Source organism: Ceratotherium simum, chromosome 2 (genome assembly GCF_057802395.1).
Source record: "Ceratotherium simum simum isolate JZ-2026a chromosome 2, ASM5780239v1, whole genome shotgun sequence".
Lineage (NCBI taxonomy): Eukaryota > Metazoa > Chordata > Mammalia > Perissodactyla > Rhinocerotidae > Ceratotherium > Ceratotherium simum.
The window spans coordinates 69895624-69909564 of NC_141901.1; the positions used below are offsets into that span (position 1 = coordinate 69895624).

General features: G+C 44.0%; 1 non-coding gene across 1 annotated transcript; it reads right to left on the minus strand.

The window, feature by feature from the left end:
* Positions 1-2731: 2731 nt before the first annotated feature.
* Positions 2732-2812, minus strand: LOC147918045 (small nucleolar RNA SNORD66). Its single transcript, XR_015549283.1, has one exon. It is a non-coding gene; the product is annotated as a small nucleolar RNA SNORD66 (small nucleolar RNA).
* Positions 2813-13941: the final 11129 nt, after the last annotated feature.

Consider the following 13941-nt stretch of genomic DNA (forward strand, 5'->3'; position numbering starts at 1 on the left):
AATCACAGTGCTATTTACTTTTCTGATAAAATGTTGGGAAACTCATGGCTGGAATCTACTGAAATATTATACCGTATGCGATGCTAGTGGACACGTTTATTAAAGGTGGATATGTTTAAAGAGGCTAAAACAAAGGGAATGTAGTTCTCCCTGACACATGCTTGGCTACGGAGAGATTTATTTAATCTAGAAAGTAAGATGGTTTCACTTACTTTCTGTAAAGCAAGGGATGAAAATACATTTTTTAAAAGCTAAGTCTATCTTGATTGGAAGAAAATTTAAAGGCAAAATTTAGTTAATTGGGGTAGTAAATTCTTATTGTTTCTGTGGTCTATACCATGAGGTACACAACTTAATAGCTCTTAAAGCAGTGTTATAACAGTACTGTTTTAACAACTTCAAAAGTGATCCCATTCCTGGGAGTAGCCTAGAGAGTTCTATCACTGAGATCCAGATCCTGGCAGTATGAGACTTTTCAAACCAAATGAAGTAGGTGTTTTATCTCCCTCATGTGCAAGACTCACCTCCTTACATGCCAGGTGGACTCCTGTCCCTTCTGGTTCTCCATTCATCTGGTGTCTGTAGCACACTAACCCCCCTCGTCTAATACGCTAACTGCTCATCCAATACTAACCCTTGGGAGTCAAATAGCAACAACTCCTCCTAGCCAGGAAAACCTCTCCGGGTTACCAGACACAAGGATGAGAAATGGGGACTCCAGATGTCTAGAATAAGAAGACAAGTTTCTCTCTATCCCAGGCTCTTCCTTAGCTCAGCCTGACCTGCCCAGGATGCCTAAACTATCTTTTCCAGGCCCCAGAAGTCCCTGACTCTTCAGGAAGTCTACCTGCCCCTGACTCTCAACTTTGCAACTTCAGTTATCTCTTCTTTTCTTGGCTTCTCATATTCTCTGAGCAGTCCTAGGAACCAATAGGAAATGGTGGTTGATGATGCCCTTTGTGGCACTTCCGAGGTGAGAAGCCGCTGCAGCTGCCATATAAATCTCAGCTCGAGGGGTCACAGGTAACCTAGATCTGCCACCATCTGCCTTTGGATTTCAGGGCAAGAACAGTGGCCTGTGGGAGGTTTGATTAACAGACACCCTTAGAATCACTTTGCCTGAGCCCTCCCTCTGCCCTCTATAGGTAGGGCTGCCTCTGTGTAAGGATGGAGATTTCATCTTGAACGCAAAGGGGCTTTTAGAGGTGAGCTGGTCACAGTAGTAAGCACCTAATATGGAGAAATCTCATGTTCAGCGTAGATCTGAAGTTGCATTGCATTCTTTTGTTGGGGTTTATGAACATTCTTCATTCGTAAAAGTTGGCCATGGCATTCTTTTCAATTTGAAAAATCTTGAAGAGGCACCTAACTTGAATGGGGAAATGAAATCTATAAACCAAATTCCAAAGCTCAACCCAGCCCTGAGTCAGGGACAGTCCATTCCACCAGATCAGACTGCCTGGAAGAGCTGAGCCACGAGGCCCTAGACGGCCCTAGCCCCTAGGTTTAATTGTACTGTTGGTTTTAGCAGGATTTGTCCCAGTCAGAGCTAATGGAAATATACCCATATGTTAACTACTTTCTTGGCTTCTGAAAGAGATATTCCTCTTTTCTACTTCTACTCCAAACCCTGTTCTGCTTTTCCTGAAGCTCTTATTCAATAGGGTTTTGAAGCCATTGGCCAGTGACCTCATGAATTCACTGATTTGGTCCAAATGATCTTAGAATGAGTTTTCTCTTAACTTTTGTGTTTTATATCTTATATGGAGGAAGATATAAAAGCATTCATTTGCTCCATCAATTATTACTTTATTCATACAACAAATATTTATTGGCTCCCTGCTATATAACTAACGTTGTGCTAGGTACCATGAATAATAGGACACCACCCCTGCCATCAAGGGGCTCACATTCTACTGTTAGAGCCAGATGAAGGACATTTATGATCCGAGACAGGTTATAGGTGCTGGAATGAAGTAAGTGTTGGGTGCTGTGGGAGAAGACCCCAATTCAAAAGGATCACATTCAGAGTTAAGTGATACTAAAGTTGAGTTTTGATGAGCAAGCAGGAATTGGCCCTGAAGATTAGGGTGGAGGAGGGCTTTTTGGGGCAGAGGCAAAGTTTGTGCAAAGGCAGAAAGACTCGTGAGCATGGCAGGTCAGGGAGCTACATGGGTCAGCCCAGCTGGAGTACAAGGTGGATTATGGGAACAGTAGAAAACAAATTAAGGTTGGAGACGTGTTAGTCAGATTCCTCCAGAGAAACAGAACCAATAGGATAGATACATATGTATAAAAATATGTTTATTTAAATATATATGTATATATAAAGAGACTTATTGTAAGAAATTGATTTGTGAGATTATGGAGACTGACAAGTCCCAAGATCTGCTGGGTGAGCCAATTTCAGTCCAAGTCCAAAGGTCTGAGAACCAGGAAAGCTGATGGTGTAATTTGCATCCAAAGGCTGGCAGGCTCCAGACCCTGACGGAGCCTGCCTGAAGAGCTGATATTTCAGTTTGAGTATGAAGGCAGGAAAAAAGCTGATGTCCTATTCTGAAGGCAGTCAGGCAGGAAAAAATTTTCTCTTATTTAGGGGAGGGTCAGCCTTTTTGTTCTATTCTGGGCTTCAACTGATTGGATGAGGCCCACCCTCACTGGGGAGGGCAATGTGTTTTACTCAGTCTACTGATTTAAATGTTAATCTCATCCAACAACACACTCATGGAAATACCCAGAATAAAGTTTGACCAAATATCTGGGCACTCAGTGGCCCAGTCAAGTTGACACATAAAATCAATCATCACAGGAACGTAGGCATGGATCAATGAGAGACCATTTCAAAAGAGCGTAAAGGTCTGGGACCAACTTTTGATTACCTTCTAAGAGAGGATTAGGTTTTCTTATCTGCCATTCAAGGCGTGGTAGGTTGAGAAAACATTCCTTACCCCCTTTTAAAATCTGAATATTTTCTTAAAATTACAATAATGGATATCATTTATTGTGTACCTACTATGTGCTAGCTGCTCAGTGAACATCTCACTTAATCCCATTACTAATCCGACCGACCCTCCACTAAGTTTACTCTCAAGGAAGGGAATACTAGTGCCATCTACACACGAGAAAATCAAGGTTCAAAGAACTGTATTCTCTTCAGTGCTTACAGTACCTGGAACATAGTAGGTGTTCAATAAATATTTGTTGAATGATGTTAAGCCTCTTGTTAAAGGCCACACAACTAGTAAGTGGTGACGTTAAATTTCAAAACCAGATCATTTGACCCAAAGCCAGTAGATTTATGAAAAACTAGTGAGCAAAGGCAGGGAAGAAAATATGCAACTTGGAGTTTGGGCAGTCAGACCTCTGACATTTTATCTGACTCCTGTGTGAGGTAGGCCAGCATGACTGAGCCTGAAAAAATTCCAGTAATTCCAACAAATGCTGTCAGCACCTAGTCCAGCTCCTTGAAAGCAACCTTGAGCAATTAAACCATACATATTAACAATCTTGAGCTCTAGTTATGGTTGACTCAGAAATTCAACAGCCCTATTCCTGGCATGCTTTTGAGTGTAATTTTCTCCCTGTTATTAATCCATACTCAAAATGCTTTGGTAATAGCTAGAAAGATGCGGACAATGTATATTTCAAAACTGTCTGGTCTCCCTTTGATTAACAGCGCTCAGTTGGTGGGGGGTGGAATTGGGGAAGGAGGGCTGGTTACTGATTTCACAGAAATTATGTTGTTCAGCCCTCAGTGAGATGTTTATCAAGGGAATAAGAGTCTTGCTAGTAGTTTATTAACTATATTTGGAAGCATGTTAAGTCTTGGAGGCCACAAGATGCTGTCTGATGTTCCTCAGCAGTGATTCATGACATAGAAAGGTACCTTAATCACTCTCCTGAGATTCTTGCCAACTTTCCACCCAAGGGCAGCTTTACACCAGGAGCACTGGACTTGAGCATTCCTTACTGTCTCCCTTTCCTTCTTCCCTGCCTGCTCCCTTCCAAGGCTATGGGGAAACAGATTTTCATCTTCAAAGAAAATGTGTGGATTAATTGTGAAAGGGGAATTTTGCTGTTTCATCTGAACTTGCCAAAGACTTGATAAGGGAATCTCAAAAAGGACAATGTGGTTCTTTCAATTATTTCAGAAAATTGGTGTTGAATAGTCAGAAAGGGTGATAGGTGGGAGTATTTTAAGAAAGAAGATTCATGCATGCAGATTCAATAGGGCGTCCATGGAAATGGCCTATTGTCTAAAACCGACATGAGTCATGTTACATGAGAGAGGTCAATGGGCGTTCCTGGGAGGGACACGTTCAGGGGTAGCCTTGACCTCCAATCTAAAGCTGGAAAGTAAAGCCGGAGCCCTTGTTCTGGGTCATATTTCTCCAGGATCATGTCTGCTGTGATGTTCCACCTTCAAATCACATCTGGAAAATGGCCTTGTCTCTTCTCCCCACCATTGTTACTACCACCCTCATCTGAACTACCATCATCTCGCCCCTGGGTTGCTGCAAAAGCCTGCTTCCTGGTCTCCCTACAGTCTGTTTTCTACACAGCAGCCCAGGTGATCTGTTACATCCCAAGTCACATTACGTCTCTACTCTCCTCAAAAGCTTCCTGTCTCTCCACATCACTCAGAGAAGAAGCTACTATCCTTCTGTGATCTGAATGATCTGACCCCTCCCTTCGAGTTGACCTCCTCTCTTTCCCAGTGATAGGACCCAAAGAAAGGCTCGGGTTTCACTTTCCTGTCTCAGGTCGGAGGTCAAGGCTTCACCTCAACGTGTCCCTCCCAGGAACAACCTCTGACTTTTCTTGTACCTCCCTTGTCCTTCAGTCTCATCATGTTTTAGGCAATGGGCCTAAACCTTGCCTTCCCCCTGACTCGCTCTAATCCGGTCACATTGGTGTCACTGCTGTTTCTCAAATACACCAGGCTCTCTCTGCCTAGGGGCATTTGCACTTGCTGTTCTCTCTGCCTGGAATGCTCTTCCCCCAGACAACTGCATGGCATTCTCCCCATCTCCCTTAAGATTCTGCTCAAATGTTCCTTTCTTAGGAAAGCCTTCCCTGACTGTGAGTGGGACTGGAGTGAGCAGGGAGTGGGATTTAGAGTGAGACAAGAGAGTGAGATTTACAATTGCAACTTCTTCTGCCCCTGCTCCCTCCACCCTTAGTGTTCCCTTTCTTGATTTATTTTTCTCATTAGCACTTGTCATGACTGAACACACCATATGTTTTATTTATTCTCTTTTACCAATCCAGGGGGCAGGGATCTTTGGGTCTGTTTTGTTCACTGTTGTAGCCCCAGTGCTTAGAAGCATACTTAGCCCACCCTAAATGTACATTACGTATTTGTTGAGTGAAGACGTGAATGAATGAAGCATTAAATGAACAACTAACATATCCCCAGCCTTGAGCTGCCTGTGCAGGATGTGGAAGGCATGCTGCCTGCCCTAGAGTAAGTCGCAGTCCATTTGGGAAGACAATGCTAGGAGGACTGCCCGTTCAGTAGTTTTTGCTGTGAGACACAGAGACTTGCTCCAAAACACTCTCGGACATTGGGGTGACTTTTAAGGACACATGTGGACTAAAACTGATCTAAGAACCAGCAAACCATCAGGCGCCAAAGGCAGCACTGGGAACCTCCTCCTTTCCTTTTCTCACACAGTTTCCATCTCTTGTAGTGTCTCTGGCTCATCTCCAAGGTCCTGGTTTGTTCTTCTCACCTGCCAGGCTGCCCACTCCAATCCCACTCTCTTGTCTAGATCCCAAAAGAGACCCTCTGCCTGATGTTCACTATGCCCCTATTAGACTCACACCTCATGGGTCACTGGGCCCACCCAATGATGAGCTGCCCTCGACTAGGTACCTACTCTCAGAATAGCATCACTCTAGTTCCCTGAGCAGGGACCCAGGTTCGGATCAGTCACCCAAATTCAGGACATGAGCAATAGAAGATGGTTTGGGATTCTTTGAGTTTTTACATGGATTATTTGTAAACATAGAAAAATTAAAAGTATAGTTAAGAAAAAATAACCTAAAATCCTAACCACTATTAATATCTTGGTGTACCCTTTTCCTTGTATACATGTATCCTCATCCTTTTTATAAACACTGTATTTGCTATGCATATTATTTTATATTTTTATTTTTATCAGTTATTAACCATATTTCATGAACATCATTCCATGTCATATCTAGAGATACATTAATATTTAATTATTGAATAGTGTTTAATTTTATGGATATATTATAATTTATTCAACCAATTTCTTATTCTTGGATACTTAGACTGTACCCAGTTTTTTACATGATAAAAAATGCTGAAGGAATAGATTTTTACATAAATCCATGATTACTTTTTTAGAATGAATTCCTAGAAGCAGAATTTCTGAGTTAAAGGGCATAAACATTTAAAAAATAACAATAGTTAACATTTATTGAGCGCTTTCTGTATACCAATTACTTTATGTGGAGCAGTCACAACATGCATATGAAGCAGACACCTTTATTACACCATTTTGCAGATGAGGACGTGTGCATGAAGACATGAAATAACTTGCCTAAGATCCCACAGCAGGTAAGTGTCAGAACCAGGATTTGAATGCAGGACTCTAGTTTAGAGCCCTTAACTTCTATATGGTACTGCCTCCCTGAGAGAGTAGGAAGAAATTTTTGTAAAAGGATAGGACCTGTCTTCTTGAAGGAAGAGTAGCCTGCCACAAGCAGGACTTTAACCCAACAGGCAATGTGCTACCTACCAGTGGACAGGCCATTTACTATTGTGGACACATTTATTTATTTAACAAATGACATCATGAGGGCCTCCACTTAACAATAATGTCCCCCACTGGTAACTTTGGATACAGCTAAGATGCTTCATTTTTTACCCTTTCAAGGTAGAATTTGCTAGCTGCCCTCTTGAGCGCAGCCAATAGCCCCTTGGTTGAGAAAATGGTGCCTTTATTCAGGAAAGGACTGGCAATTTGACCAGAGAGGTCACTCATTTGTCTCAGTAGCCTGTGTTTCTGGAAAATTACCTGCCTGTGCCTAAATATTATAAAAATTCACTCTTAAAATTTCAACATAAGGTTTCTAAGTCCTATCTCAGGTGATAGAAGGGAGAAGAATGGGTAAAAGGAGGCTGTGGATGACTCAGAGAGTGGGCTGGGGCGGGAGGCCAGGTGGCTGTTCACGGGCTTTCTGTGGTTGAGTCACACAGTGGGCAGGTGTGTGCTTGGGGCGGAAGAACAAGTCTAGACTTCGTGAAATAACAGTCCTCCAGCCGTCAGCAGCAGCGGGAGTAGGTGTGACTCAGAAAGGCAAACACGTCCTTTCACTTGTAGAGAGTTTACGACAATGTGAAAACTTCATCTGAAAGCTCTTGGCCTCCTCAGAGGTGCAGGGACCACGTGTTCCAGATTAAGAATTGGTACAAGTGGTCTGGTACATAGTTGTCTATTGAGTCAGAATACCTAGAAGACCACTCCTGAGAAACCCAGGAAAGCGTACAGCACAGCTAGAGTCCCTGAGTGCTTAACCTTGAGAATTCTATCCCCTCCATCTTTTTAATTCCATTTGAGATCTATACTTTAAGATATTTATACAGACAAAAATATAAAACTCTTTTACATTTGCAAGTGTATACTGAAATGACATCCACTAGGTTAGCCTTTGTCTGTTCTCCACCCCGTTTCCTAGAACAGAGCTCCCCTCACCTGCGTGAAGAATGAGGACCAGGAGGCAGCATCCCTGAGAAGACATCCTGCCCTGAGTTTATTGACTTGTCCATTACCTTCCATCCTACCAGAGTCTTCAAACTTGCTGCACTTTCTCAAGAATGTTGCTAGCTTCCTAAAGTGGGCACTGTTAGGTTGCCTCCCCCCATGGACAGGGTGCCCACATTCCTTCCTAACTGAACCCGAATTCCATTCAGTATCCCCTCCTCAGAGAGGTCCCTGTGCTTCCAGGTGGGCTGGGACCATCCCCAGCTCCCAGAGGGTGGGTCTTGATGAAGTTAAGCCAATCCAAGTGACCCTGTTCCTCTTGCTAGGAGTATATTAAGCCTGAACATGTAATACAATCCTGGCCAACAAGAAATGAGAGTAGTCTTCTGGAGAGTTCTGAGAAAGATTAGTTCCTTCTTAAAAAGAGACACAGGGACATTTCCTTTATTTGACATTTTTGTGTGTTCGTATGATACTTACACCAGTGGCTGCCATTTTATAACCACGAGTTGATAACCTGAGGACCGTCCAGTAGATTTGCGCTAAGAATGGTAAAGCAGATAAGTGGAGAGAAGCTGGGTTCTTGATGGTGTCATTATCCTGGGAGCCATCGTATGGCGGGGCTTTTTGTTGTGTGAAATAAGAAATTTTCCTTGTTGTGTAAGGCTTTTTGACTTGAGATTTTTAGTTACTTGCAACCAAAAACATTCTAATACAATCCCCCATTGTCTTCACACCCAAAGAGTTTCCGACCAGCACTAGGTGATGTCAGGAGCACCCAGCATGTCCTCTCCACCTCCCTCTTTTCTGGGGTAAACATTCTAAAAGGCATTTTGCCTATGAATACAAATTAGACAGAATTTCACCACACCCTGTTGGAGGCAAAAGAGGTAGAGGTTGATTGACACATACTATCAAGTCAGCCAAAGTAGTTTCGAGAATTGTTGCCAGTGACTATACAACCTGAATTCTTAAAATCAGGATTCTGGGCTCTAGACTTGAAATGTTGACAGTAAGCCTTTAAGAATTATAATTTTTAGCGCATCAAATGTTTCCAGGCACCTCTTTACCCAACTCTGGGGGTGCCTGGAAGTTGCCAATAAATTTCACGAGTTCATTACAATAGCATGTAGTATTTCAATTCAAGCCAGGATTAGTAACAATAGAAGATTATGGATAATCTGGCTCTAAAGCTCACAAAATCGCAAAACCAATTCCATTTAAGGATAGGCAATGCCACCTGGATTAAGAAATGACCCAAGCTTTGTCCAAAATCGTGAAATTTTGAAAGCAAATATTTTCCCATGACTTAGAATCAATTTTTTTGTTTACTTTCACACCTCCTTACCTTCCTTACATTTAATTCACATAGAACCTAGACATCTGATACATCATCCTCCTCTGACTATAAGATAAAGAAATGTTTCCTAATTTAATGTCCAGTATAACAACCCAGAAGCAGCTCTTTTTTCTAAAGGGCTCCAGAAATCTAGTATATTATACTCACGATCAGGGAGAGGGATGGGAGGTGTTTTTACTTTAGAAGACAGCCAGATCTGTGACTTTGGAAGATTAGGTGTAGAAGTTGCCAGAATCTCTAAAATTATCCTCTTTTAACCATGTGACCTAGGATTTAAAAAGAACAGCTATAACTCAAAATCACAGATCCTGCCAAGAGCCAGCTGCAGGCAAGGGCCTGGAACTTGTGTACTACTAGTAGGAGAAGTTGGGTGCAGGCACCCTCTTCAAGGGTTGAGGAGAAAAGACTAATTTTGGGGCAGCAGGGGCTCAGAGTTGCTGTGATTTGGACATTAAATGAAAGAATGTGACTTTATTTTTAAGTCAAAGACTGGTGCACTGGATATTCTTCAGTTGCCCCTTCAGACAGATATTCCTCCCTTTCCACCATGCTCTGTCCCCCAGGAGGATGAGGATTTGCATCAACAGGCTCCTTTGTCCTCTGACCTCTGATTGGGATTGCCAAGGGGTTCCCGCAAGAGACTGGAAGATGGGGGACTCTGATGTCAGGTTTTTATTCCCCCAGCTCCCTTCTGGGCCACGGGCTGTCTGTGGCTGCGTTCTTCTACCTAACGCACAGCCCCTGTTGGGCAACTCTCCCCTCCAGTCTATTCTTCCCAGATTCTGGTTATCCCTTTGGGCCTAGGAGTGTAATAGCTTCCCAGGGTTGCTGGGATCTTGGTGCCTCACCATCCCTTACCAGTTTCCTTTAGCTCCATCTCACCTTTCTAAATGGTCCCTTCATTAACTTGTCCTCAATTACTCTTCTCACAGCTGCTATTGGTCTCCTGCTCAGCCCTGCTGATGCTGTGGTCATGTTTCCGATGTCCAGGTTCCACACGAAAATAAGAGCATTGAGCAAGCAGAGAACATAGATTTAACTTATAAGGGAAAGCTTTTCTTCTTTAATTTTTTTTGAAACTTCATTTATTTATTTATTTTGGCAAAACATGAGGTTTCATTTCATGAATATTTTGGCTAAAAACTAGTGTCATTTCTTAATCCAATGGCCCTGCCTGTCCCTAATTCCCAAGTGGCATTTGCTGAGCTACAAATTCATGATGTCCAGACAACTTGTTGTCCTTTCCTCCCCTTTGTGAAGGGTTAGAAATCTCTGAGTCCTTAATATGGAAGTCTGGCAAAGAAAGAGAATCGTTGGCTTAGGTTTCTGGATATGAAACCATGAAAATCACAGAAATGAATCACATAAACTCTGTTTCTCAAGACGTTATCAACAGTTCAGTAAATTTCCATAGACATTTATTGAAAGCCTGTGATATTTAGGCTCTGAGTTCAAGGATGTATAAAACACCCTCTCTGATCTTAAAGAATTTAAGGCCTAGTGGAGGTGTTTCGACCCTTCACGAAGGGGAGGAGAGAATAGTGAACTGTTCAGAAATCATGAATTTGTGGGAGCTCAGCAAGGGCCACTTAGGAATTAGGGATAGGTGGGCAGTTTAGACTAAGAAATTATTAGACTAAGAAATTAGCCAATGGGCCGGCCCCGTGGCTTAGCGGTTAAGTGCGTGCGCTCCGCTGCTGGCGGCCCGGGTTCGGATCCCGGGCGCGCACCGAGGCACCACTTCTCCGGCCATGCTGAGACCGAGTCCCACATACAGCAACTAGAAGGATGTGCAGCTATGACATACAACTGTCTACTGGGGCTTTGGGGGAAAAAAAAAAAAAAAGAAATTAGCCAAAATTTTCATGAAATGAGACCTCAGATTCTACGTGCACGCACACACACACACACTCAATTTTGAAGCAGAAGTGAGTGGGGCTGGGGTTGGGGTTGGGGAAGGTATGGACTCATAAACACATCCTTTTGGCATATATGCAATAAATGCTAAGATGGGATTTTGTAGTGGCATTGTGGGAGCACAGAGGAGCAACACTGGGCCCAACCTGGTATTTAGGAAAATTTCCTGAAGAAATACCTAGGCTTCACTTTGAAGAGAGAGTTATCCAAGTAAAGAAAGGTGCGTGTTAAGCAGAGGAGTAGAAGTAGAAGGACTAGTGAGGGCGGGCACAGAGGTGTGAGACAATCTAGTGTGTGAGACAATTAAATGCAATTTTGTGCCCAGGAAAGAAAGGGACTTGAGGGGCTGGGCAGGACCTGGGGAGGCCTTAAACCCACCACTATGTGCAACACCTTGGATATGCACCCTGCCCCTTTATTTATTATTATTATTCTTAATCCTGCTGCTTCCCTGTTTCTTAGAGCAGGTTCCAAAAGTAAGCAAAGAGCCCTCCCAGATTGCCTTAGGAGGAAAACAGGAGCCGCCTTCAGGAGGGGGCATTCTTGATGCTACCTTTACCCAAGCAGGGAGGCAGGCCCAGGAGAGGGGAGTTCTATCTCATTGACAGTGGCTTCTCTTCCCTGGACATGCCCATGTGAATGGGGTAACTGCCAAATAGAGCAGCACCCCCTCTCCTCCCCCCAGGTCGTGGAGCAGGGGTTCCCAGCCTCAGTCCACACGTAGGACACAGAAGAAGAGTCCAGGGAGCTTTTAAGAACATGGATTTCCAGATCCTACTCCAGTCAGAGTGTGGGAGCTGGCATTTAAAAACCTCCCCATGTGATGTGGATGTCCAGCCAGTTCTCAAAACCATTCTCGGAACAGCATTTCCCAAACTGTGTTCCATTGTTCTGGAAGCTACTGGGTCAGACACTGTTAAACAGTTGTCCTAACCACAGAGCCTCTCACTTCTCTTTATCTGCTAGTGCACTTTAAGACTCTCCAAGAGGTAGGGTAGGGGGTGGGAAGAATATATTTTACTATATTTTCTAAAGGTATTTGACCACAGTCTCTCTCTCTTTCTCCCCCGCCCTCTCTCTCTCTCTCTCTCTTTTTTTGGTGGAGTATTTCCCCAGCCCAGGCTCCACGCAGCGCACATTTTAGAGAAAGTTGCCCTAGAAGCTCAGGAAAAGGGTATGTGATGTTAATTTTATGTGTCAACATGACTGGGCCATGGGGTGCCCAGATATTTGGTCAAACAATATTCTGGATGTTTCTGTCAGGGTGTTTTGGATGAGATTAACGTTTGAATTTGTAGACTGAGTAAAGGAGATTGTCCTCCCTAACATGGGTGGGCCTCATCCAATCAGTTGACGATCCGAACAGAATGAAAACGCGGACTTTCCCCCAGATAAGAGAGCATTCTTTCCTGCCTGACTGCCTTCAAACTGGGACATCAGCTTTTTTCCCGCCTGCAGACTTGAATTGAAACATTGATTCTTCCTGGGTCCTGAGCCTGCCCACCTTCAGCCTGGAACTACAACACTGGGCCTCCTGCATCTCCGGCTTGCCAGCTCATCCTGCAGATCTTGGGACTTCTCAGCCTCCATAATCTTATGAGCCAATTCCTTACAATAAATCTCAATCTATCTGTGGTAGGAGACCAGAATATGCCACCCCAAAATATGCCTCTTTGACACAAGGTTATTTTGACCTGATTATTTTGAGCAACAGCAGACATAAGACAAGCTCTGAAAACAGTAGAAGTTACTCTTTTGTAAGTGAAATTTACATTTATAAAGGAAATCTCCATTTGTGAGGGTGTCTCCTTCCCTGTGCCTGAAAGAGTGATGACTAAATCACTGGAGACTCTTGTCAACTGAGAAGGCAGCAACTTAAATCTGCAGAACAGCTCTACTTTTGATTACTGTACTTTTCCTGGTCACCCCATGCTGGCCTCCACACACTCTTCTTTCTTTGATTTAGCTGAAGACAGTATTTAAGCCCAAATTCGAAGCCACCTCTTTGAGAGTTACTCATTGTTTCCTGCGTATCTCCCATGTATATATGAGGTACATATGTTAATAAACTTCTGTGTTTTGTTACAGGGACCCCAGCTGAGAATTTAGAAGGATGAAAGGAAAATTATTTTTCCTCTCCTACAACTATCTATCCATCCATCTGTCCGTCCGTCCATCCATCCATCCATCCATCCATCCAATTGTTTCTGTTTCTCTGGAGAACCCTGACTAATTCTGGTGACCTCCATCAACCACTGAGGCCTTTGCTATAGGAATGGGGCCAAGGCAGGGCAGGCTGCCTCCCACCAGCTGGCCAGAGATTGCCGTGTGGTCAGGAGACTTCATGGTGACAGGCAGCAGCCTCAGTGCGTGAAGCCCACCTGTTGAGTGCTCCCTTACAGAGCCAGCACTTTCTCAAGGCACCTGGGAGGGGATGACTACCCTTGTCCCCAGGATGCTGCTTCCCACTGGAGGGGAGTTACAAGGCATGGCTGTTACACTGTGGTGTGGGCCCCAAAGTGAGGGATTGGATTCTTATTTATGAAGTTCTAGAATTGACCAAAGGACCCCCTCCCCTCCATTCCTTCATGCTTGCTTGGGTGCTTCATAGGGACCGAAATGGGTCCAGATGGCAGTGACAGGACACGTGCACAGTGTTGTTGCACCAAGGGCCTAAAGAAGTCAGAAAGGAAGCAAACTAGAGCCATGGCCCTCGCGGAACCTGCCTGCTCTTGAGGGCGCTGCTCAGGCCCTCGACAGGCAGCAGCTAAAGGAGCCCTTTGTTTCCATATCTGATACGGGGAATGTCATCTAATGCGAGAGTTACTGCAAGTCACAACGGGGGGCTGCCGGTGACAACATGCTAAACCTTGCCAGGACCCCTTTCCTGTGCATGAGGCAGGGCCCGAGAGAGCAGCGCAAGGTGCT